The sequence below is a fragment of the Petaurus breviceps genome, unplaced genomic scaffold, assembly GCF_028583685.1.
Source record: "Petaurus breviceps papuanus isolate PSGF00001 unplaced genomic scaffold, PetGlider_PUasm1.0 90591, whole genome shotgun sequence".
NCBI classification, from domain to species: Eukaryota; Metazoa; Chordata; class Mammalia; order Diprotodontia; family Petauridae; genus Petaurus; species Petaurus breviceps.
In genome coordinates, this window is record NW_027187280.1 from 1,550,414 (window position 1) to 1,576,131 (window position 25,718).

Genomic DNA, 25,718 nt, shown 5'->3' on the forward strand with positions numbered 1-25,718 from the left:
TTGAAATAGCATAGAAAAGTGAAAAGAAAACATTACCCCCATGCACAGATGGGATACATTTTCAGACAGGTGACCACACTACCAGTGGGAAAGGCACATAGGCAGAGAACACATGTGGCTAGGGAACATATATGAAGGAACATACCCTAGGAGTCGATGTGGCCACAGCACATGTGTGAAAGATACCCACATCAGTAACCCATGTGACTACAATGCAGTGATGCCCAGAGAAACTTATGCCTCAAAAGCTGTCAAGCTACCAATAGTTTTGGGTGATATTATTTCATTGCTCTCTGTTGCTTTATGAGGGGTATTACATTATCTCTTCAGGGCCATCATGTCTTACTGCTCTCTCTTGGGTAATATGTAATCTCTGCTAAGTATCTTTACCATCATTGTAGTTGCTAAGCTGCTCATCTCCTGGGCTTTCTTTCTCATCTATTAAGGTGCAGTGGCTACAAAACCTCTCCTTGAGGACTAGCAGAAGTACATGGCCACTGAAAGGATACTCTTATTTAGGCAGCCAACAAAAAGCCAGCTTTGCTCCTGGGCTTATATTAAATCAATTCTTTTAATTGCCTTTTCTTCCCCTATTGAAGACTCATAGCCCTTGATCTCTGACATTTGACTTAGGAATATAAAGGTCCTTCTAATTCCCCATTATATCTGTAATTGGGATCTGTGTTCCCAAAATTCTGGAAAACTACACACACACACACACACACACACACACACACACACACACACACCTTCTTACATTCTCACTCTTCCCATCTTCTAACATTCACTAAGACCTGACTCTCTCCCGGTGATACTGCTAATCTCAACACCCTGTCTAGTACTGACTACATTTTCTCTCATACTAATCCTAGTAAGGAAGTTGGAATACTCCTGGTCATAGGTAGGCCAAAAATGTCAAAGGTGACGTTCAATTATTTTGCTGTTATTGTTCAGTCATTTTTCAGTTGCGTCCAACTCTTCATTTGGGGTGTTCTTGTAGTGGTTTGTCATTTCCTTCTCCTTCTACAATTTATCTTACAGATGAGGAAACCGAGGCAAACAGGGTTAAGTGACTTGCCCAGGGTCAAAATGCTAGTAAGTGTCTGAGGTCAAATTTGAACTCAGAAAGATGAGTCTTCCTGACTCCGGGCCTGGCACTCTATCCACTGCACCACCTAGCTGCCTGAGTTGTTCATTCCTATCTGACTCTTCATGACCCCATGGACCATATTATCTATGAGGTTTTATTAGTAAAGATACTGGAGTGGGGGTGGAGCCAAGATGGCAGAGTAAAAGCAGGAACTTGCTTGAGTTCCCACTACAATGACCTCCAATACTTGCAAAAAAATGACTCTAAGCAAGTTTTTGTGCTACAGTACCCACAAAGTGACAGAGAGAGACAAATCTCCCAATGAAGGCAGCCTAGCAGGCCAACAGGGAGGGTCTATTGCACCAGACTGGGAGCCAAGCACAGTTCTGCATGGGCTGCACTGGCTCAGACCAGCGACACAGACCAGCCAGAGTAGACTTCAGAAGAGTGAATCACTGGCAGCTGTGGTGGTTTCCAGACTTGTCAACCCATAAATGCCAAAGAGAAAGTGAAAGGTCAGTGTGGGAACTCTGTTAGAACTGGGTGAGAAAATAACGTAGTCCAGCCTCTACCCCCAGGGTGACAGAGGTAGTAGCATCTGCAGCTGCTCCCATGGTGGCTGCTTCTAAAGTTCTTAGGCCCATAGATCGTGGGGGGACCAAGTGGCTGACCAGAGGGCATTTGCAGGAATCCCTCTACTGGTGCTGAGGCAGGATTCTCTTGCTTTGCCCTACTTGGATTTGGGTTGCAGTCTTGGGTGGCAGTTCTGGGGTAAGAGGCAACAATGGCATGGCAGAGCTTGTGGTGGCTATGAAGAGGGAGTCCTCCTCACAGTTCTGAGGCAGCTGCCTAGAAAAAGTTCTGACAACAGCTGTACAAAAACCTATAAATTTGGGACACAGCACTCTCCACTCTGGAAGCAGAGTTCTACCATGGCAAAGAGCTCAAAAGTCAAGTAATTGGTTGGCAAGATAAGCAAACAGAGGAAGCAGAATCAAACTATGGAATTGTTTTTTGGTGACAACGACAATGAAAACACAGAATCAGAAGAAGGCAGCTAAATTAAAACTCCTTCATCAAAAGCCTCCAATAAAAATGTAAATTGGTTGCAGGTCATGGAGAGGCTCAAGAAGGATTTTCAAAATCAAGTAAGAGAAGTAGAAGAAAAATTGGGAAGAGAAATGACAATGATGTAAGAAAATCATGAAAAGCAAGTCAACAGCCTGCTAAAGGAGACAAAAAAAAGAAAGAAAATAACACCTTAAAAATAGACTAATTCATATGGCAAAAGAGGTACAAAAAGCCAATAAGGAAACAAATGTCTTAAAAAGCAGAATTGGTCAGATGGAAAAGGAATTTCAAAAACTGAAAAAAAAATAAGGAATTAACCTCTGTTTGCCTTTCCGGACACAAGTGAAAAATAAGGAATTTCAAAAACTGAAGAAAATAATTCCTTCAAAATTAGACTGGAGCAAATGGAAGCTGATGACTTTATGAGAAGTCAAGATACTATAAAACAGATCCAAACAAATGAAAAAATAGAAGGCAATGTGAAATATCTCATTGGAAAAACCACTGACCTGGAAAATAGATCCAGGAGAGATCATTTTAAAATTATTGGACTATCTGAAAGCCATGATCAAAAAAAGGGCCTAGATATCATCTTCCAAGAAATTATCAATGAAAACTGCCCTGACATTCTAGAAACATAGGGCAAAATAGAAATTGAAAGAATCTACCAATCACCTCTTGAAAAAGATCTCAAAAAGAAAACTCTTAGGAATATCACAGTCAAATTCCAAGAGTTCCCAGTCAAGGAGAAAATATTACAAGCTGTCAGGAAGAAACAATTTGAGTATTGTAGAAACACAATCAGCATAACACAAGATCTAGCAGCTTCCACCTTAAGGAACTGAAAGGCTTGGAATAAGATATTCCTGAAGTCAAACAAGCTAAGATTAAAATCAAGAATCACATCCCAGCAAAAATTAGTATAATACTTCAAGGGAAAATATGGTCATTCAATGAAATAGAGGACTTTCAAGCATTTTTTATGAAAAGACCTGAGCTGAACACAAAATCTGACTTTCAAATACAAGAAGCAAGAGAAGCATGAAAAGGTAAACAGGAAAGAGAAATCATAAGGAACTTATTAAAGTTGAACTATTAACATTCCTACATGGAAAGACAATATTTGTAACTCATGAGACTTTTCTCAGCATGAAGATAGTTGAAGGGAATATATATTATATATGTATACATACATATATGTATAAATACATATATATGTACATATAGGTGGGTATATGTATGTATATATGTCTACAGGTACATGTATATATAGATAGAGGGCTTAGGATAAGCTGAATATGAAGGGATGATAACTAAAAAATAAAATTAAAAGGTGAGAGAAGAATATATTGGGAGAAAGAGAAAGGGAGAGATAGAATAGGGTAAATTATCTCACATAAAAGAGGCAAGAGAAAGCTGTTACAATGGAGGGGAAGAGCAAGAAGATGAAAGGGAATGGGTCAACCTTACTCTCACTGGATTTGGTTTAAGAAGGGAATAACATACACACTTAAATGGGTATCTTACCCTACAGGAAAGTAGGGGGGAAGGGGATAAGAGGGGGAATGATAGAAGGGAGGGCAGATTGGGGGACAGGGTAGTTAGAAGCAAACACTTTTGAAAAGGGTTAGGGTCAAAGGAGACAATAGAATAAATGGGGGATGGGATAGGATGGAGGGAAATATAGTTAGTCTTTCACAACATGACTGCTATGGAAATGCTTTACATAACTACACGTATATAACCCATATTGAATTGCTTGTCTTCCTGGGGGGGTGGAGAGAGGATGTTGAGGAGGGAAGAAGGGAGAGAATCTAGAACTCAAAGTTTTAAAAACAAATGTAAAAAACTGTTTTTACATGCAACTGGGAAATAAAATATACCGGCAATGGGGTATAGAAATCCATCTTGCCCTACAACAAATAAGGGTGAGCATGGGGGGGATATAAGAGAGGACAGAATAGGGGAAGAGGTATTCAGTATGCTTGGGGTGGGGGATAGGGGAGAGACAGGGAGAAAATTTGTAACTCAAAATCTTGTGGAAATGAATGTTGAAAACTAAAAAATAAATAAATTTTTTTAAAATAATACTAAAAAAAAAGATACTGGAGTGGTTTGCCATTTTCTTCACTGGTGGACTAAGGAAAATAGAGGCTAAATGACTTGCCTAGGGTCACAGAACTAGTAAGTGTCTGAGGCCAGATTTGAATTCAGGTCTTCCTGACTCTAGGCCCAGCACTCTATCCACTGAGTCACCTAGTTGCCTCCTTGTTCCCCATCACCATTTCCATACTCCCTTTACCACCATCACTACAGCAATCTCTCCTCCTTTGAGACTCATGCTATCCAATCCAGATACTGACAGATATTATCTATCAAACCCCAATGCACTATCTTTCCTTACTCAATGAGTTCAATATGTGACCCATAGTCTACCTCTCTACCCCAACTCCTGTCCTCATATTAGAAGGTTTCAACATATATAATAAAGGTCCCCCAAACATTCTAACTTTCCAATATCTGTAACTACTCAATTCCCATAATCTATTCCTTTACTCTAGTTTAGCTACAGAGAAAGTCATACCCTTGATTTTGTCCACATACGTCCACTTCCACTTTAATGAATTAAGAATTTCCTTGATCTTGACCAATTTAATCATCCTATCTTTCCGCAAAACTCCATCTATATATTTCATCCTCAGTATAAGCTCTATTGCCCTCATCCTTCAATTCTTTCCCAGGTTATCATCCCTGTACTTGTTCCATTTTCCTCTCTTCCATACCTTGATACTTTAGTGAAAGATATAACTCTACACTATCCTCTAATCTTGAAACCTTTGCCTTGCCAAAACCCAATCCTAAATTATTCCCATCATCTGCTTCTTTGCTCCTATTTAAATGATGCTTAATGACAAGAGGAAAAAGCACAAAAACCATGATGGCTGGATCCACTATAAATTTATGTCATCTAATCTAAACTGGGCCCTCACTGCATCAAGAGAATTACAGCTAGTATCCTATGAGTACAAATAATAAATCCCCTACAGTGGTAACATTATTCAAATTTGCATTGCATATTTCCTGTGGACTGGAATCCATTAACATATTTGACATAATTATTACTCTGAACATTGTAAATTCAAAAATATTCAACCACTTCAAGGGATTCATTATTCCCATTAATTGGGATCTACCTATATTTTAGTGCTTCTTAAACCCTTTCCTATCAACTCTACAACAGCTTTTCTAAATCTTGTTTCTCCTGAAGCACTGGACAATACTCCCTCCCTCCAACTTCTCTACCGAAGACCTTACCTTCATTGAAAAAAATTGAGGCCATTCACTGAGAGTTCCCTCTTCTTCTCCTCCTCCTCATCTCACATCATAGAGACATGTTCCTTCACTATCTTCTCCTTCACTCCTGTTTCAGATAAAGAGGCAGCCTTTCTCCAGGCCAAGGGCAACCAATCTACAGATACTCTTGACCCATCTCTTCCTGTTTTCTCCAGCAGATTGTCTTCAGCTATCATCCCCATTCTCTTTCTAATCTTCAGTCTCTTTCCTTCTATTGGTTTCTCTTCGACCAACAAACACACCTATGTCTCTCCATCCTTAAAAAAAAAAAGACCTTTACTTGATCTAACTATTCCCAAAGCTATAGTCTTATATCTCTCTTTTCCATCTTGTATAAATTCCATAAGAAAGCCATTTATTCTAGGTCTCTTCACTTCTTCCCCTCTTTCTTAACTCTCAATTCAATTATCATTTAATTGAAACTGACCTATTTAAAACTGCCAATGATCTCTTAATTACTGAGTCTAATAGCTTTTTCTCAGTCCTCAACCATTTTCTACCTCTCTTCAACCTTGGATGGATGTTGTTAATCACCTTTTCCTTCTGGATATTTTCTTCACTGAAGGTTTTGATAACACTGTTTTCTCCTGACCACTCCTCACTGTCCTTTGCGGGATCTTCATTCGGGTCATGTCAACTACTGAAGGGTGTCCCTCAATGCTCTATCCTGGGCCCCTTTCTCTTTTCCCTTTACATCAGAGGCTTTTAAGTTAGGGTCCATGAACTCTTTGGAGTCAATGGATAAATTTCAGGAAATCTGTGAATTTGGATGGAAAAAAAATTACATCTTTATTTTCATTAATCTCGAACTAAAACTTAATATTTCCTTCAATTCTGCATGTGACTGTAACAAAAAAAAATCACAGTGAGGGCAGGGCAGGAGGTGTGAAGCCAGGATGAAAAAGTCAGCAGTTTTGCTGAGCTCTCCCAACCCACCCCTTGAAACAACTTTTAAAGTATGTTAAACCAAATTCTGAGCAGGAGAACCAACAAAAAGTAACAGTGAGTTATTTTTGCAACCCTAAGAAGTTTAGGAGGACAGAAAGGAGACTAGGATGAGAGCTGGCCCAGATGCAGCATGGTGTCAGTAGCCCTGGCTATGGGCTTTGGGGGCAGCAACAGTGGCAACAGCACCAGCAGCAGCACTGAGAATGAGCAACGCCCAGGTAGGAAGACTGAATACCTGGTCAGAAAGAGATTATAGGTGAATCTCTGTGTTAGCACATGGCCCAGGATTAGGTGCCATTTGACAATTCCATTGTCTAGTATACAGTTCCAGGTCACAGTTCTGAGGTTCTTATCGCTGTATATGGGTTGCAGTTGGGGAGAAGGGGACATACCTGGGTAAGAATCAGAGTGCAAAACAGAAGGGCAGTGACCAGACCAGACTTCAGATCATACCACTTCGGAAGCAATGGTTACCTACAGGTCCCCAGACCAAGCTGAGAAAACAGCATAACTAAAAGCTTGAAGTTCAGCACAGTCACCTCCCACACCCAGAAGTAAACAGAGCCCAAGGCTAACAAAAAGTCCAAAGTAAAAAACATAGGCTGGAAAAATGAACAAACAAAAAAGAACTTGATTAGAAAAAGCTACAATGATGACAGAAGCTCAAGACACAAATTTCTAAAAAGATAATTATTTGAAAACATCTACAGTGAAGCCTCAAAGAAAAAAATGCAGACTGGACACAAGCCCAACAAAAATTCATAGAAGAGGCTGAGAAAGAGATTGATTTTTGTAAAAGAACAAAAAAAAAACCACATTATTTTAAAAGTCAAATAAAAAACAGTAGAGGAAAAATTGGGAAAAGAGATGAGAGCAATGCAAGAAAATTATGAAAAGTGAATTAACAGCTTGGTAAGAGAGGCACAAAAAATACAAAGAAGTAACTTCTTAAAAATCAGATTTGGCCAAATGGTTAAAAAAAAAAAGGTACAAAATCTCACTGAAGAAAATAATTCCCTAAAAATTAGAACTGATCAAGTAGAAACTAATGACTTCATGAGACATCAAGAAATAACAACAAAAGTCAAAAGACTGAAAAAAAATTGGAGAAAATTTGAAATATTTCTTAGGAAAAACAAATTATTAAGGAGAGATAACTTAAGAATTACTGGACTACCTGGAAGTCATGATCAAAAAAAGTTTCTAGCATATTTCAAGAAATTATAAAGGAAAACTACCTACATATCTTAGAACCAGAGGGCAAAACAGAAATTGAAAGAATTCTCAGGGAGGCGGGAGGGAGCAGGAGAGAAAGGGAGAGAGAGAATTGGAACTCAAAATTTTAAAAGGCAAATGTTAAAAATTGTTTTTACAGGCAATTGGAAAAAATAAAATATATTTTAAAATTAAAAGAAAATCAACTGAAAAAGTTAATAACTCTGATCAATACAAGGATCACCACATCACCAAAGAACTCATGATATAAAATGCTATCCCTACCTCCAGATGGAGAACTGATCAACTGAAACATTTTCCTTTTTTTTTTTTTTACCTTTTCTTTTGGAACATGGCTAATGTGGAAATATGTTTTGCATGACTATATGTGTATAATGGGTATTGTATTTCTTGCTTTCTCATAGGTGGGGGATGGATGGAGAGAAGAAGGGAATGTGGAAATGAAAATAAAAATAAAATTTAAATTTTCAAAACTTTTTTAAATCATAAATATCTTCATATCACATTACAGTTGAAAATGGACTATATATCCAATATGACACACATTTACCTATCAAAGACCACTGAACAGTTTAATATTCTTATTCAAGGTAAGCAACAACAGCTTTCATATAACTATATCTTTAAAAATACAATTTAGGGGAGGCTAGGTGGAGCAGTGGATAGAGCACCAGCCCTGGAGTCAGGAGGACCTGACTTCAAATCTGGCCTCAGACACTTAATACCTACTAGCCTGTGACCTTGGTTAAGTCATTTAACCCCAATTGCCTGCTTTCCCTCTCCAAAAAGCAAAACAAACAAACAAATAAATAAATAAAATACAATTTAACTTTATATTTTAACTTTGACTATATTTTAAGTGTATGATTTGGTGATTTAATGAGTCAATTAAGAAGCACATATTCCTACATCATGTTTATTTTTTATATTTTGATAACTATATTTCAGTATAATTGTTTTCCTTTGAAATCCTATGTATTTAATGTTATACATGAAAAGATATCATTCTGAAAAGGGGTCCATAGGCTATGCTAGACTGCCAAAGGGGTCCATGACACAAAAAAGTTTAAGAACCTCTGTTCTCTATTATCTCACTTAGTGATGTCCTCAGTTCCCCTTGGTTCAGTTATCACCTCTATGCAGATGATTTCCAGACCTATGTATCTAGCCATATCTCCTGAGCCCTCAACTGCCTTTCAGACATTCCGAGACTAGTATATTATAGATACCTCAAATTCAACATGTCCCAAACAGAGCTCATTATCTTCTCTCTTGCTCTCAAACCATCTCCTCTATTACTCTTGAGAGCCTCAACATCCTCCCAGTGATTCAGGCCTTTAGCCTCAGAGTTTTCCTCCAGGCAGCACTTTCACTCAACCCCCCACATCTAATGTGTCATCAAATCTTGTCATTTCCAATATCTTTTGTCTCCACTCACAGAGCTGCCACCATTGTCCCTGCATGCATGGGCTATTACAATTAGGCATCTGATTTGTTTCCTGGTCTCAAGTCTCTTCTGGTTCCAATTTATCCAGCACTCAGTTGCCAAAGGAATTTTTCTAAAGAACAAGTTTGATCATGTCACATACTTCCACCACCTCCACTCCATAAGTCCCAGTCACTCCTTACTTTCTCCAGGTTTTAATAGAATGTCCTCTAGCTTGTAAAGCTCTGCACGACCTGACCCTTCCTACTCTTCCTGATTTCTTATACTCTACTCCCTTCTACATACTGTATGATTCAGTCACATTGACCTATTTGCTGTTCCTCCCACACAACATTCTAGGTCCTGGCTCTACGCCTTCGCTCCAGTTTTTCTCCATACCTGGAATGTTCTTTACCCTCACCCTGATCTTTCAGATTCCCCTGCCTTCTTCAATACTCAGCTCAAAGCAGCCTTGGATCATTCCTACCTATCTGCTACTTTCCTCCCACACATGCCCTTCTGAGTCATGCTAGAGAAAAATCACAAAACTGTGCTGAGTCCACTACAAATTTATGTTACATAACCTCGACTGGGCCCTCACTTCTGCAAGGCAATCCTTATATACCTCCCTAAATAATTCGCCAACTCACTTCCCACAAAGGTTCTTCCAAACCTTTCCATCCCTCCTCAAACCTCCCATGGCTCCCCCTCTCCCTCGTCTCTCAAATGAAAACCTTGCTTCATATAGTATGTTAAAAACAGAGGCCTTTCAAAAAGAGAGAGAGAGAGAGAGAGAGAGAGAGAGAGAGAGAGAGAGAGAGAGAGAGAGAGAGAAAAGAACAGCCTTTGGGGCAGCTAGGTGGTGCAGTGAATAGAGCACCAGACCTGGAGTCAGGAGGACCTGAGTTCAAATCTGGCCTCAGATACTCAACACAATTACTAGCTGTGTGACTTTGGGCAAGTCACTTAACCCAAATTGCCCTCCAAAAAAGCAAAACAACAACAACAACAAAAAGAGGCCTTTCTCAGAGAGCTACCTGTTCTCTCCTTTTCATTTGCCATCATTCAGACACCTTCTATCACAATCTCCTCCTTCACCACTGTCTCATATAATGAGGTGGCTCCTTTCCTTGCCAAGGCCAATTCCTTTACATGCACAAGAGATTTCATTCCATCTCATCTTCTCCAGGATCTTGCCCCCTCTATCCTTCCCACTTTCACTTATCTTCTATCCAGTCTACTGACTGCTTCTCTACTGCTTACAAACATGCCCATATCTCCTCCATTCTCAAATCAATGAACTGTATAAAACAGTAAGAAAAAAAAGAACAATTTTTAAAAGGTTAAAAATAGAAGAAAATGTAATACATATCATATCAAGAACAACTGACCTGAAAAAGATGGCAAAGAGAGATGATTTAAGAATTACTGGACTCCCTGAAAATCATTATTTTCTTAAATACATTTTTTGGACATTACACTTAAAGAAATCATAAATAAAAACTGACCAGGCCTATTAAAACCAGGGGACAAAGTTAAGATAGAAAGAATCTAAGAGATAGAGAGCATTATGAAATACAAAATGGATAATTTTGATTATATTAAATTGAAAAGGTTTTGTACAAACAAAGCCAATGTAACCAAGATTAGGAGGGAAGCAGAAAATTGGGAAAGAATTTTTACAACCAGTTTGTCTGATAAAGGCCTCAGTTCTAAAATATACAGAGAGCTGAGTCAAATATACAAGAAAGTTACTCCCCAGCTGATATGTGGTCAAAGGATATAAACAGGCAGTTTTCACAGAAGAAAATTAAAGATATCTATAATCATAGGAAAAAAAGCTCTAAATCACTATTGATTAGAGAAATGCAAATCAAAACAACTCTGAGGTACTGCATTTCACCTGTCAGATCAGCTAACATGATAAAACAGGAAAATGATAAATGCTGGAGAAGATGTGGGAAAATTGGAACACTAATGCATTGTTGGTAGAGTTGTGAACTGATCCAATCATTCTGGAGAGAAATTTGGAACTATGCCCAAAGGGCTATAAAAATGTGCATGCCCTTTGACCTGGCAATACCACTTCTAGGGTTGTATCCCAAAGAGATCATAGAAGTGGGAAAAGGACCCGTATGTACAAAACTATTTATAACAACTCTTTTTGTGGTGGCAAAGAACTGGACATCAAGGGGATGCCCATCAGTTGAGGAATGGCTAAACAAGTTGTGGTTATGAATGTAATGGAATACTACGGTGTTATAAGAAATGAAGAACAGATGGACTTCATAATAACCTGGAGAGACTTAAATAAACTGATATTGAGTGAGAGGAGAAAATCCAGGAGAACACTATACACAATTACAGAACCATCGTATCTGTGATGACTAACTTTGATAGACTGGGATCCTCTCAGCAATGCAAGGTTACAAGACAACTCCATAAGACTCATGACGAAAAGGGCTATTCATATCCAGAGAAAGATTTACAGAGTCTGAATGCAGATTGAAGAAAACTACTTGCTCTCTCTCTTTTTTGTTTTGTTTTGTTTCTTCTTTGTCATTGGTCATTCCATTGGCTATAATCCTTCTTTACAACTTGACTAATGTTTAATGTGAAGGTATTTGTAGAACCTTTATCAAATTGCATGCCATCATAGGAGGGGAAGGGAGAGGAAAAAGAGGGCAAGAAAATTTGGAACTCAAAAACTTGTGGAACTGAATGTTGTAAACAAAAAGTAAATTAATTAAGTTTGAAAAAAGAAAAAAGGAAAGAATCCACTAGTAATCTCCTGAAAGAAAGAAGCAAACAAACAAAAAAAACTGGGAATATCATAGCCAAAATATAGAACTCCCATTAAAAAATAATAACACTGGAAGTATCCATGAAGAAGTAGTTCAAGTACAGGATCACATAAGAATTGGGAACTACTACTAAAAACACGAGACTTTGGAATACAATATTCCAAAAGGCAATGAATATAGGTTTACCAATAAAAATAACTTATGCTGTAATGCTGATTATAATTCTACAGAGGAAAAAATGGACTTGTAATGCAAGACAGGACCTTCAAGCATTTCTAATGGAAAGACATGTATTATGTAGGAACTTAGAACTGCAAACACACGAGTCCAGAGAAACCAAGAAATGTACATTTATTTGAGCAACTATAAAGAACTATATGATGATGTAATGTTAAATTCTAATGGAGAGAATACACATGTCCCTTTAGAGCTGAATTACAGCAGAGTATTGAAGAAAAATGGCTCCTAAGGTTAGATGGATTTGGTTCCAAGGTCTTTAAGAGGGGTAAGAGAAGGGAAAATAGAGTAATACATTAGTATAGAAATGAGGAAGGGGGGGGGGGTGAAATTTTCTCATAGTTGGGATGCATGAGAATAAGATTATTTGAAAGGAAAGAAGAAAGGGGTGAGGGAGTTGTTATCAAGAGTTGAATACAGGGGTAGCTAGGTCACGCAGTGAATAGAGCACCAGCCCTGGAGTCAGGAGGACCTGAGTTCAAAGCCGGTCTCAGACACTTGACACACTTACTAGCCATGACTTTGGGCAAGTAACTTAACCCCAATTGCCCTCCAAAAAAAAAAGAGTTGAATACAAACACATACATGCACACACACACATCCCCACACCTACTCCCACATAGTTTATTACAGAAACACATCAAATTAAAATTAAAAACAAGTGGGGAGAGGGAGCAAGTGAATGAAGAGGGGGAGTAACAAGAGGGAAAGAGTAATCACAAACCAAAGAACTTCCTGATTCTGAAGAGAAAAATGAAAAGAGGAAAAATGAGAAATACTAGAATCTAAGAAGGAAGGGAATGCCTTAGATTATCTCTTAGACAACTGGGGGATGACTGAACAAATTGTGACATATTAATATAATGAAATATAATTGCACCATAAGATATAACAAAAGAGATCATTTTAGAGAATCCTGGATAGTATAAACTGATGCAGAGTGAAGTAAGTAGAACCAAGAGAACAATTTACACAAGGACAGCAGCATTGTAAAGAAAAACAACTTTGAAAGACCAAAGAACTCTGATCAATTCAATGACTTCTTCAGAGGACCTATGATAAAGCATGCTAGCCACATCCTGACAGAAAAGTGATGGACACAAGGAGAAGAAAGAGAAATACATTGTTATACATGCTCTCTATATGTATTCATTTTGCTTTACTATGGTTGTTTGTAACATGGGTTTTTCCCCTCCTCTTTCTTAAGGTTTCTAATGGGGAGGACTATTGAAGGTGAAGAGGCTTAGCAACAGTGGTTTTTTAAAAAGACAACTGTAACAATGTTTTAAATGCATAGAAGATAATAGAAGGAAGTTCAGAAGGCAAAATACAGATAATAAGGACAGCTTTGAAATAAGGTGCACAATTTATCACATATTTATTTTAAAAGAACGTGATACGAAATGGTGATTTATGATACAGAATCATCCTTTTGGTGTTTGTTAAGAATAAAAATAAAATGTTAAAGAATTTAAATTTAAGAAGTAAAAAGGAGGCACCTCTCCAAAAGAAAAAAAAATTATTTGATTACAAAGAATAACCAGTGATTGCCAGCAAGGGCAATTACTGTTAGCCCTAATGGCTATCTGTTCAATGTCACCAATTACTGTGGGATTCCCTAGGGATAAATGAATATACCATAATCTTTCATCTGTTGTGACTGTTTTCTTTTCTTAAAACTTCTCCTAAGCTGCAATTTTACTCTGTTCTCTATAAGCAGAGGTGGCAGCTACCAGTCTATTAAAATCTAACTTTAAAATACATATATATTTTAAAAGTCCAAATAGAGGTCCACTCTCCCATCCAAGTGTTCAGGAGCAGACAGGAACTGACCCTGACAAATGTCTTGATTCAGGAATTTAAACCAGAAATATGAATAAAGAGAAGGAGGCTCTAACAATAAAGAAATCTTGTGGATACAATGATGTCCAAGACATAATAAAATAAGGTATAATTTGGCCACAAAGTCTCTAACCCTCCCCCCCCCCAAAAAGAAAGAAAAAACAGAACAAGGAATTTGGCATGCCAATTTTAAAAACTAAAAAAGCATTACAAAAAAAAAGAACTAAACACAGAAACAGAAATGTTGAAAGTCAAAGAAAAGATTGAAAGCAAAAAAATTAACTGACAATTAAAAGTAGTTGTTTAAAAAAAATCATAGTTTAACTTAGCTAATCCAACTTTTTTAATTGAGTATAAAATCAAATTGTCAGTATGTATCAAAAACTAAAAAGAAAAATTCATAATAAAAGGAAAATAAAGGAAATTATAAAAATGGTTATGTCAATTATATGCCAACAGAATGAATAACTTAGATACTATGGAAGAACACTTATAAAAATATTATATACTTAGATTAATAGAACAAAAATAGGTAATTTTAACAACCCAATTTCATTAAAAAAAAATTTTTTATGGGGGCGGCTAGGTGGCGCAGTGAATAGAGCACCAGCCCTGGAGTCAGGATGACCTGAGTTCAAATCTGACCTCAGACACTTAACACAAAAACTAGCCGTGTGACCTTGGGCAAGTCTCTTAACCCCAAATGACCTACCTCCCCCCTCCAAAAATAAAAAAAAATCATAAAAATAAAAAAAACTTTATAATGGCATAAATGAATTCTCAAAGAAAAATAACCAGGACCAATAAGATTGCTTTTAAATTGAATTCTGTCAAATATTCAAAAAACAATTAATTTCAACATTATATAAACTAATGCAAAAGTAGGAAAAGAAGATATCTTACCAAAAACCTTCTATGATACAAATGTAGTCCTGATACCTAAACAAGGGAGAGAAAAAGCAAAGAAAATAAATTATAGACCAGCATGACTAATGAATATTGATGAAAAATATTAAATAATAAATGGTACAATCATTTTTAAAAGCAATTTGGAATTTTGCAAATAAAGTGACTTAAAAGTCCATATCCTTTGAACCAGAGACTCCATTACTAGACTTATACCGTAAGGAAGCTATTGATTAGAAGAAAATCTCCATATATACCTAAATATTTATAACAGCACTTTTTGTGATAGCAAAGAACTGGAAACAAAGTAGATATCCATGAACTGAGGAATGGCTAACAAATTATTCTATGTGAATATAATGGAATATTGCAGTATATGAATGTGCTATAAGAAATTAAATATTTCTGATAAATACAGAAAGACAAGGAAAGATTTATATGAAGTGATACAGAAATAAATCCACATAAATCATCTGCTTTTCTATATGGTACCAATAAAACCTAGGGAAGACATAGAAAAATTGCATTCAAAATAATTAAAGAATGTATAAAATATTTGGAAGTCCAGGTAATAAGATACTCATAAGAACTATATGAATACAACTACAAAGTACCCCATACAGAAATATAGAGAGATGGAAATAACTGGAGAAATATTCATCATTCGTGGTTAAGGCATGCCAATATAAAAATGACAACCCTTCCTAACTTAGTTTAGTGTTACACCAAACTAGTAAAGGATTACTTTTTAAGAAGTAAAATATAATAAAACAACCAAAAAACAAAAGGTCAAGAATCTCGAAGGAAAATGAAAAATAGGTAAGAAGGAAAGGGTCCTAGTAGTATTAGATCTCAAACTATACTACAAAAAAAGTAATTATTGAATCTATTTGATATTGGTTTTAAAATAGAAAAAAAAGTCAATTGGAGGAACTGGTTAAGTACACAACATATAAAAGAAAATGAACATAGTTGGAGCAGCCAGGTAGCACAGCGAGTAAGAGCACCAGCTCCAGTGTTGAGAACACCTGGAGATCGAATCCCCTGCACAGACACTTAGCACCCACCCAGAAACACCTGGCCGTGTAACCTTGAGCAAGTTACTTAACCCCAATTGCTTTAAAAAAAAAAAAAAAAGAAAATGAACATAGTTGCTCAGCGTTCAATAAACCCAGAGATACCAAATATTAGGGTAATGGCTCACTATTCAACAAAAACTGAAAAAGCAGTCTGACAAATTAAGATTAGAACAACATCTCATGCCACACACCAAGATAAGTTTTAAATGGATACGTAATATAGACATAAAATGTCATATCACAAACAAATCAGAGGAACAGGAAAAAAAATACTTTTTGCAACAATGGATTGGGAACATGAATTTTAAGGAATTCATGACCACATAAGGAATAGTGAGGATCACAGAATATGAAAGGGATGATTCTGAGGACATAAAAATGAGGTTTTTGCACAATATCATTAGAGTTAAAAATAAGAAGGGAAACAGCAATTAACTGGGAGAAAATCTTTGCAAGGAACTTCTCTTATAAAATTCTGACAGCCATGATATATTGTATAAGGAACTTATCCAAATAGATAAGAACAAGAGCCATACTCTAATAGATAAATGATTGAAAGATATGAAGAGAAGAAATTCTAGCTATCAATAGCTATATATGTAAAAATGCTCCAAATCTCTAATAATAAAGAAATTAAAATTAAATAATTCTGAGATTCTACCTCTTATCTAACAAATTAGCAAAGATGACAATGAAAAGAGATCACAGGGGGCGGAGCCAAGATGGAAGAGTAAAAGCAGGAACTTCTCTGAGTTCCCACTCCAACCACCTCCAATACCTGTAAAATATGACTCTAAACAAATTGGAGAGCTACAGAACCCACAAAGCAACAGAGAAAAACAAATCTCCCACTGAAGGCAGCCTGGCAGGCATACAGGAAGGATCTATTGCACCTATCTGAGATCTAAGTGCAGTCCCATGTGAGCTATGTGGTCCCAGACCTGGGACAGCCCCCATCAGCGGCACAGACTGACTGGAGCAGACTTCAGAAGAGTGAATCACCAGCAGCTATGGCGGTTTCCAGACTTCTCAACCCATAAACCCCATAGAGAAAGTAAAAGGTCAGTAGGGAACTCTGTAGGAACTGGGTGATGGAAGAGTGCGGTCCAGCCCCTGCCTCCCAGGGCGAGAGGTGGTGGAAGCATAGTGGCTGCCACTGCTGCTGCATGGCTACCTCTGGATTCCCTGGCCTGCAGATCGTAGGGGGACCAAGTGACCATTCAGAAGATAATCACTCTTGCTTTAACTTGCCTGGATCTAGGTCACAGTCTTGAGCAGGGTGTCCTAGGGTGAGTGTGCCAGAGTTTATGGTGGCTGTAGAGAGGTGTAGTAGCAAGCACGCTAGCATCGCCAGGGTGGCTGCCAACACAGATTCCTAGATATGCTTTTCTAAAGAAAAGCAACTCAAAATAGGTTAACAATCTTGCTTTAATCAAACATATGTCATTTACCTAGTTCAGGGAAAAAGTTCAGCACCCTGAACTTTAGAGAATACAAACAAGTTATGAGAAGAAGTTACAAGCAGACAGAGAAACAGATCAGCAGACAGGCTTCCAACTGTCTGACCATTATAATCATCCATACCTTGTCACAGTTACCACAGAGGGAAGCACCAGCATCTGGGTTTTCAAAGCCAGGAGGCTCAATGGCTGCCAGAGTCTCTCATCTGGTCAAATCACACAATTCTTCTCAAAGTGAGCCCCAAAGCAAAATCTCACATCAGAGTATATATAGCCTTCTCATGGATCAGAGACTGTCACAGCCCTCTTGACCCACTGCCCAATCACAAAGTAACTAGGTGTGGGCATTCCTAAAAAACAAGCCTCCCTCCACAGGCTCCATGTGACCACATTCAGCCTATTAGGGGGCAGAGTATATTTTCAAATCAAGGAAGATTCTCTCAGTCACTTAAGCCTATCAAAGGGCCTAGGGGCAGGGAAGATCTTAAGATTCCCATTCCCATAAAAAGAGGGCACCCTCCTCATAGTTCTGACAACTGCATAAACTCCAGCAATTTGGGACACAGCTCTCTCTACTCTGGAAGCAGAGTTCTACCATGTCAAAGAGCTCAAAAGTCAAGTAATTGGCCGTAAAGATGAGCAAGCAGAGGAAGTGCAATCAGACCACAGAATCTTTCTTGGGGGGGACAAAGAGGATCAAAACATGGAAGAGTTCTTGACAAAGTCAAAACTCTTGCATCAAAAGCTTCCAAGAAAAATACAAACTGGTTGCAGGCCATGGAGCAATTCAAGAAGGATTTTGAAAATCAAGTAAGAGAAGTAGAGGAAAAATTGGGAAGAGGAATAAGAATGATGCAAGAAAACCATGAAAAGCAAGTCAACAGCCTGCTAAAGGAGACCCCAAAAAATACTGAAGAAAATAACACCTTAAAAATGACTAATTCAATGGCAAAAGAGGCCCAAAAAGCCAATGAGGAGAAGAATGCCTTAAAAAGCCAAATTGCCCAGATGGAAAAGGAATTTCAAAAACTCACTGAAGAGAATAATTCCTTCAAAATTAGATTAGAGCAAATGGAAGCTAATGACTGTATGAGAAATCATGATACTATAAAACAGATTAAAACAAAAATAGAAGGGAATGTGAAATATCTCATTGGAAAAACCACTGACCTGGAAAATAGATCCAGGAGAGATCATTTAAAAATTATTGGACTACCTGAAAGCCATGATCAAAAAAAGAAACTAGAAATCATCCTTCAAGAAATTCTCAAGGAAAATTGCCCTGATGTTCTAGAACCAGAGGGCAAAATAGAAACTGAAAGAATTCACCTATCACCTCTTGAAAAAGATCCCAAAAAGAAAACTAGGAATATCATAGCCAAATTCCAGAGTTCCCAGCTCAAGGAGAAAATATTACAAGCAGTCAGGAAGAAACAATTTCAGTATTGTGGAAACACAATTAGGATAACACAAGATCTAGCAACTGCTACATTAAGGAATCAAAGGGCTTGGAATATGATATTCTGGAAAGTCAAACAAGCTAAGATTAAAACCAAGAATCATCTACCCAGCAAAACTGAGTAAAATGATTCAGGGTAAAATATGATAATTTAATGAAATAGAGGACTTTCAAGTATTCTTGATGAAAAAGCCAGAGCTGAACAGAAAATTTGACTTTCAAATACAAGAATCAAAAGAAGCATGAGAAAGTAATCAGGAAAAAGAAATCATAAGGAACTTATTAAAGTTGAACTATTTACATTCCTACATGGAAAAACAATAATTGTAACTCATGAGAAGTTTCTCAGTATGAGGATAGTTGAAGGGAATATATATATATACACACACATACATATGTATGTATAGGAGGGAGTATGTGTATATAAATACATATGTGTGTGTATATGTGTGTACATGTATACATAGAGGACACAGGATCAGCTGAATAGGAAGGGATGATATCTAAAAAATAAAATTAAGAGGTGAGAGAGGAATATATTGGGAGAAGGTGAAAAGGAGAGATAGGGTAAATTATCTCATATAAAAGAGGCAAGAGAAAACTGTTACAATGGAGGGGAAGAGAAGGAATGTGAAAGGGAATGGTTCAACATTACTCTCATTGAATTTGAGTTAAGGAGGGAATAACATACACATCAATTGGTATTTTACCCTACAGAAAAGTAACGGGGAACGGGATAAGAGGAGGGATGATAGAAGGGAGGAAAGATTGGGGGAGAGGGTAGTTAGAAGCACACATTTTTGAAAAGGGTTAGGGTCAAAGTAGAAAATAGACTTAAGTGGGAGGTGGGATAGGATGGAGAGAAATATAGCTAGTCTTTCACAACATAACTAATATGGAAACGTTTTGCATAACTATACATGTACATCCTATATGAAATTTCTTATCTTCCCCGTGGGGGTGGGTGAGGAGGGAAGAAGGGAAAGAATCTGGAAATCGAAGGTTTTGTTTTTTTCTGAGAGTTTACAGGTTTTATCTTTAGTTGTACAGGTAATAAGTTACTGAGGTAGCAAGATTCAAACCCAAGCCTTCTTACTGCTATAATGGGGGATGTGCATAGAGTCATCAGGGAGCTCAGTGGATGTAATTTCCCCATGTGAAAGAGTTTGGAGAGGCTCCTACTTCCTGTACAGCTCTGATGACATGGAATGGAAGTGCTTTATGAGGACTGGAGCATGTGTAGACTTTCTTTTCTTTTTATTTTCATTTTTCAAATGCTTTATTAACTTCTGATTTACATCATTCATTTCCACCAGATTTTGAGTTACAAATTTTCTCCCCGTTTTTCTCCTACCCACTGCCCCAAAATAGCAGTCCCACAGTATATCCCCTCCTCCAATCTGCTCTCTCCCATATCTTCTCCCATACCCCCTTCAACATTTCCAGTAGGGCATGGTGGATCTCTATGCCCCAGTGCCTTTATATCTTATTTTCCAATTACATGTAAAATAGTATTAACAATAGCATATATATATATATATATATATATTAAACATTTGATTTTAAAACTTTGAATTCCAGATTCATTCCCTTCTTCTCTTGTCACCCACCATTAATAAGCAGTTCAGTATAGGTTGTACATGTATAGTTAATGCAAAACATTGACATAGTAGATATATTGTAAAAGACTGACTATATTTTACTCCCTCCTATCCCACCTCCCACTTGTTCTATTCTCTACTTTGATCCCTTACCTTTTCAACAGTGGGTGCTTCCAACTTCCTCCCCACGAGCCTGCCCTCCCTTCCATCATCCCCCCCTCTCATCCCCTTCTCTGCTACTCTCCTGTAGGGTGAGATACCCTATTTAGTGTGTATTTCATTCCCTCCCTGAGCCAAATTCAATGAGAATAAGGTTGACCCATTCCCTTCTGCCTTCCTATTCTTCCCCTCCATAGTAATTATTTTCCTTTGCCTCTTCTATATGAAATAGTTTACCCTATTCTCTCTCTCTGCATCTCCTCTCATTATATTCCTCTCTCACCTCTTAATTTCACCTTTTAAGTGTCATCTCATCCTATTAAATTGGTCCTGGGCCCTCTATGTATACCTGTAAACCTATATACACACATCCACATATGTATTCATATACCTGTATACCCTCCGATATAGACATGTGTGTGTGAATATATATATTCCTTTCAACTATTTTCATACTGAGAAAAGTTTTCTGTTACAATTATCGTTTTTTTCACATAGGAATGTTTATAGTTCAACTTTGATAAGTTCCTTATGATTTCTTTTCCCTGTTTACCTTCTCATGCTTCTCTTGCTTCTTGTATCTGAATGTCAAATTTTCTATTCAACTCTGGTTTTTTTCAGCAAGAATGCTTGAAAGTCCTCTATTCCACTGAACGACCATATTTTCCCCTGAAACATGATACTCAGTTTTGCTGGGTAGGTGACTCTTGGTTTTAATCCCAGTTCCTTTGACTTCCAGAATATCATATTCCAAGCCCTTCAATCTCCCAGTGTAGAAGCTGCCATATCCTGAGTTATCCTGATTGTGTTCACACAATATTCAAATTGTTTCTTCCTGGCTGCTTGTAATATTCTTTCCTTGATCTAGGCATTTTGGAACCTGGCTATAATATTCCTAGGAGTCTTCTTTTTGGGATCTTTTTCAGGAGGTGATGGGTGGATTCTTTCAACCTCTATTTTGCCCTCTGGTTCTAATTTCTTGGAGGATGATTTCTAGGTTCTTTCTTTGATCATGGCTTTCAGGTAGTCCAATAATTTTTAAATTATCTCTCCTGGATCTATTTTCCAGGTCAGTGGTTTTTCCAATGAGATATTTCACATTGCCTTCTATTCTTTCATTTGTTTGGATTTGTTTAACAGCATCTTGATTCCTCATAAAGTCATTAGCTTCCATTTGCTCCAATCTAATTCTGAAGCAATGATTCTCCTCAATGAGCTTTTGAGATTCTTTTTCTATCTGGCAAATTCGGCTTTTTAAGGCATTCATCTCCTCATTGCCTTTTTGAGCTTCTTTTGCCTTTTTGAGTTAGTCTATTTTTTAAGGTATTATTTTCCTCAGTCAGGCTGTTGACTCTCATTTCATAATTTTCTTGCATCATTCTCATTTCTCTTCCCAATTTTTTCTCCACTTCTCTTATTTGCTTCTTAAGGTCCTCTATGGCCTGTAACCAGCTTGTATTTTCCTTTGAAGCTTTTGGTGCAGGAGTTTTGAGTTCACTGTCTTCCTCCTATTTCATGCTTTGCTCCTTTTTGTCCCCAAAATAGGAGTCTAATGTTGAATTCTTCTGTTTCCTTTACTTCTTTTACCTGGTTATGTTGCCACTCAATTACTTGATTCTGGGGCTTTTTGCCACAGTAGGACTCTGCTACCAGATGGGGGAGCTTCATTCTAAACGCTGGGGTTTTCTCAGTTGCCGGAGGTATTAGCTGGGTGCCTTCTCTGAAGCCTCCACACTCTCTGGCAAGCTGGTCACACACCCCAGGACCTCCACCCAAGACCACAATCCAGATCCAAGCAGGCTAAATCAAGAGCGATTACCCCTCAGACTGGTCGCTTGGTCCCCCTACACTCTGCAGGACAGGAGCTGAAGCTGCCATATGGCGGCAGCTGTGCAGCAGCCCTCAGTGGCTTCTTGCCCCAGGGGCAAAAGCCAACGCACTCCCAACTCTGGGTCCCAAGGTCCACACTGCACTGACCTCTCACTTTGTCCTTCTCATCTATGTGTTGACAAATCTGGAAACTGCCACAACTGCTGGTGATCTGGAGTTCCTCTAGCCAGCAGCTGGTCAAGCCCGCCCTTGGGCTAAAACCTCGGCGTGCAGCTGGGCTTGGCTCCCAGAGCGATGTGTCAATTCTTGGTGGCCTGCCAAGCTGTCCTCAGAGGGAGGTTAGCTTCTCTGTGTCATTTTGTGGGTTCGTAGCTCCAAAGGTTGTTCAGAGTCCCCTTTTACATGAATTGGAGGTGGTGAGAGCCAGAGCCGGGTGGAGGTCCTGTTTCTACTCTGCCATCTTGACTCTACCTCCTGGAAATCAAAGTTTCAAAAACAAATGTTAAAAAATTGATTTTTACATGCAACTGGGTGTAATGGGAATGTAAATTTAAGATTTTCCCCATCCCTAGGCCATTTAATAGGCTTAAGTGCACCTGGAGCCTGTGGTGGTAGGCTTGTTTTTCAGGAGATACTTTGTGATTGGGCAGTGGGTCAAGAAGGGTGTTACATTCTCTGAGCCAGGAGAAGGCTATATAATCCCTGATGTGAGGCTTTGTTTTGGGGCTCACTTTGAGAAATATTGTGTGATTTGACCAGATGGGACTCTGGGCAGCCGTTGAGAGCTCCCCAGCTTTGAAATACCCAGATGTTGATGCTTCCCTCTCTGGTAACTGACTAGGTATGGATGTAATGGTTGGACAGTTGGAGGCCTATCTGCTTGAAATGTTTCTCTGTCTTCTTGTAACTTTTGCTTGTAACCTCTGCATACTCTTAAGTTTGGGGTGCTGACTTTTTCCCCTGAACTAGATAAATGATATGTTTGATTGATTAAAGCAAGATTGTTAGCCCATTTTGAGTTGCTTTCCTTTAGAAAAGCATATCTAAGAACCTGTGTTGGCAGCCACCCTGGGTATGCTAGGATGCTTGCTGCAACACTAGGAAATAAAATATACAGGCCCTGAGGTAGAGAAACCCATCTTGTCCTGCTAGAAAGTTAGAGGGGATATGGAGAAGGATATAAGAGAGAGCAGATTGGGGGAAGGGGTATTCAGTAGGCTTGCTACCTTGGGGTGACTGATAGGGGAAAAATGGGGAGAAAATTTGTAACTCAAAATCTTGTGAAAATGAATGTTGAAAACTAAAAACAAATAACTAAAAGATTTTTATAAATAAATGAATAAATGTTTTTTAAAAAGAGATCACAGTTGTTGGAGTGGCCATGGGAAGACAGGCACATGAATGCACCTTTGGTGGAGTTGGTCTAATCATTACAGAGGGCAATATGGAACTATATTCCCCAAAATTATTAAACTAGAAATATCTTTTTGATCCAGAAATACTACTGATATACCTATATTCCAAAAAGATAAAAGGAAAAGATTCATATCTGCAAAAATATTTATATAAACTATTAAACCGATTAGAGATTTAGAGCTGGAAAGGATCTTAGAAGTCACTTAGTCCTAACTTCATTTTACAGATAAGAAAACTGGGTCCCAGAGAGGTTAAGTGACTTGCTATGGGTCACACAATTTGTGTCTGTATCAGCAAACACTCTAGCATACCCAGGATGTCTGCTAGCACAGGTTCTTTGATGTGCTATTTTAAAGGAAAGCAACTCAAAAGGGGTAAACAATCTTATTTTAATCAAATATAGCCATCATTCACTTAGTTCAGGGGAAAAAGTCAGCACCCTGAACTTCAGAAAATACAAACAGAAATTACAAGCAGAAAAAAATACAGACAAGAGAAAATAACACAATTCAACAGACAGGGCTTCTAGCTGTCTGACCACTACATACATACAGTGTTAGTTACCAGAAAGAGAAGCACCAACATCTGGGTTTTCAAAACCTGGGGGCTCAATGGCTACCCAGAATGTCATCTGGCCAAATCAAACAACTCTTCCCATAAGTGAGCCCCAAAGCAAAATCTCACCTCACGGAGTGTATATAAATGCAGCCTTCTCCAGGTCAGAGAACATTACAACCTTCATGACCCACTGCCTAATTACAAAGTAACAAAAGGTGTGCCTTCCTGAAAAACAACCCTCCCCTAAGCAAGCTCCTCTTATCGGGCTCCAACTGATTAGGGGGCAGAGAAGATCTTCAAATTCCCTCACTATTACAGTGTCTGAGGCAAAATTTAAACCCAGATATTCAAACTCTAAGTCTGTTCCTCTCCACTGCACAACCTAGCCATCTTTGTTGTAGCAAAATAAGTGCCCATCAACTGAGAAGGGATAAACAAGTTAAATTATATGAGCATAAGAGAATATTATTGCACTGTAAGAAATAATGAAAGATCCAGCCTCAGACACTTAACACTTACTAGCCGTGTGACCTTGGGCAAGTCACTTAATCCCAATTGGCCTGCCTTCCCCCCAAAAAAAGAAAGAGACAGATTCAGGGAAACCTTGTATGATCTGATGAAAAATGAAACAAGCATAAAGCAAATCTACCAATACAACAACAACCGCATTGTAAAAAAAAAAAACTCTGAAAGATTTCAGAAATATGATGGATGAAATTATCAACTAGAACTCTAGAAGACTTGGAAATCTACTTCATGATGAAGTATATTACAAACCTCCTGACAGACAGGTAATGCTCCCAAGATGAGATATACAGCGGATTTGCTCGGCATATTTCTTAAAAGGATTTTGTTTTTCTTTTTTCTTTTCCAGTTGAGGAAGAGAAGAGGGCTTCCTCCAAGGTCACTGGAACATTTTTAAACTACACAGAACTGAACAAGAACAAGTTAGGAAGGAAATACTGACTACAAGGACAGCTTTGAAAGTAACATAATATATTTGAAAATAAAAGCAAATTGGGGGTGGCTAGGTGGCGCAGTAAGTAGAGAGCGGGCCCTGGAGTCAGAAGGACCTGAGTTCGGATCCGGTCTCAGACATTTAACAAGCACACAGACACACACAAAAACTAGCTGTGTGAACTTGGGCAAGTTACTTAACCCCAAATGCCCTACAAAAAGGTAAGAAAGAAAGAAAGAAAGAAAGAAAGAAAGAAAGAAAGAAAGAAAGAAAGAAAGAAAGAA

At 38.0% G+C, this 25,718-nt stretch overlaps 1 protein-coding gene across 1 annotated transcript in view; it reads right to left on the reverse strand.

The window, feature by feature from the left end:
• The window catches only part of SRC (SRC proto-oncogene, non-receptor tyrosine kinase), a 169,802-nt gene extending 144,393 nt beyond the window's left edge, over positions 1–25,409 (reverse strand). Inside the window, exons 1-3 of the mRNA XM_069063529.1 lie at positions 25,254–25,409; positions 22,650–22,976; positions 14,912–14,947 (exon numbers count right to left, since the gene is read on the reverse strand). The gene's annotated coding sequence lies outside the window, so the exon portion shown is untranslated. The remainder of the gene's footprint in view (positions 1–14,911; positions 14,948–22,649; positions 22,977–25,253) is intronic.
• Positions 25,410–25,718: the final 309 nt, after the last annotated feature.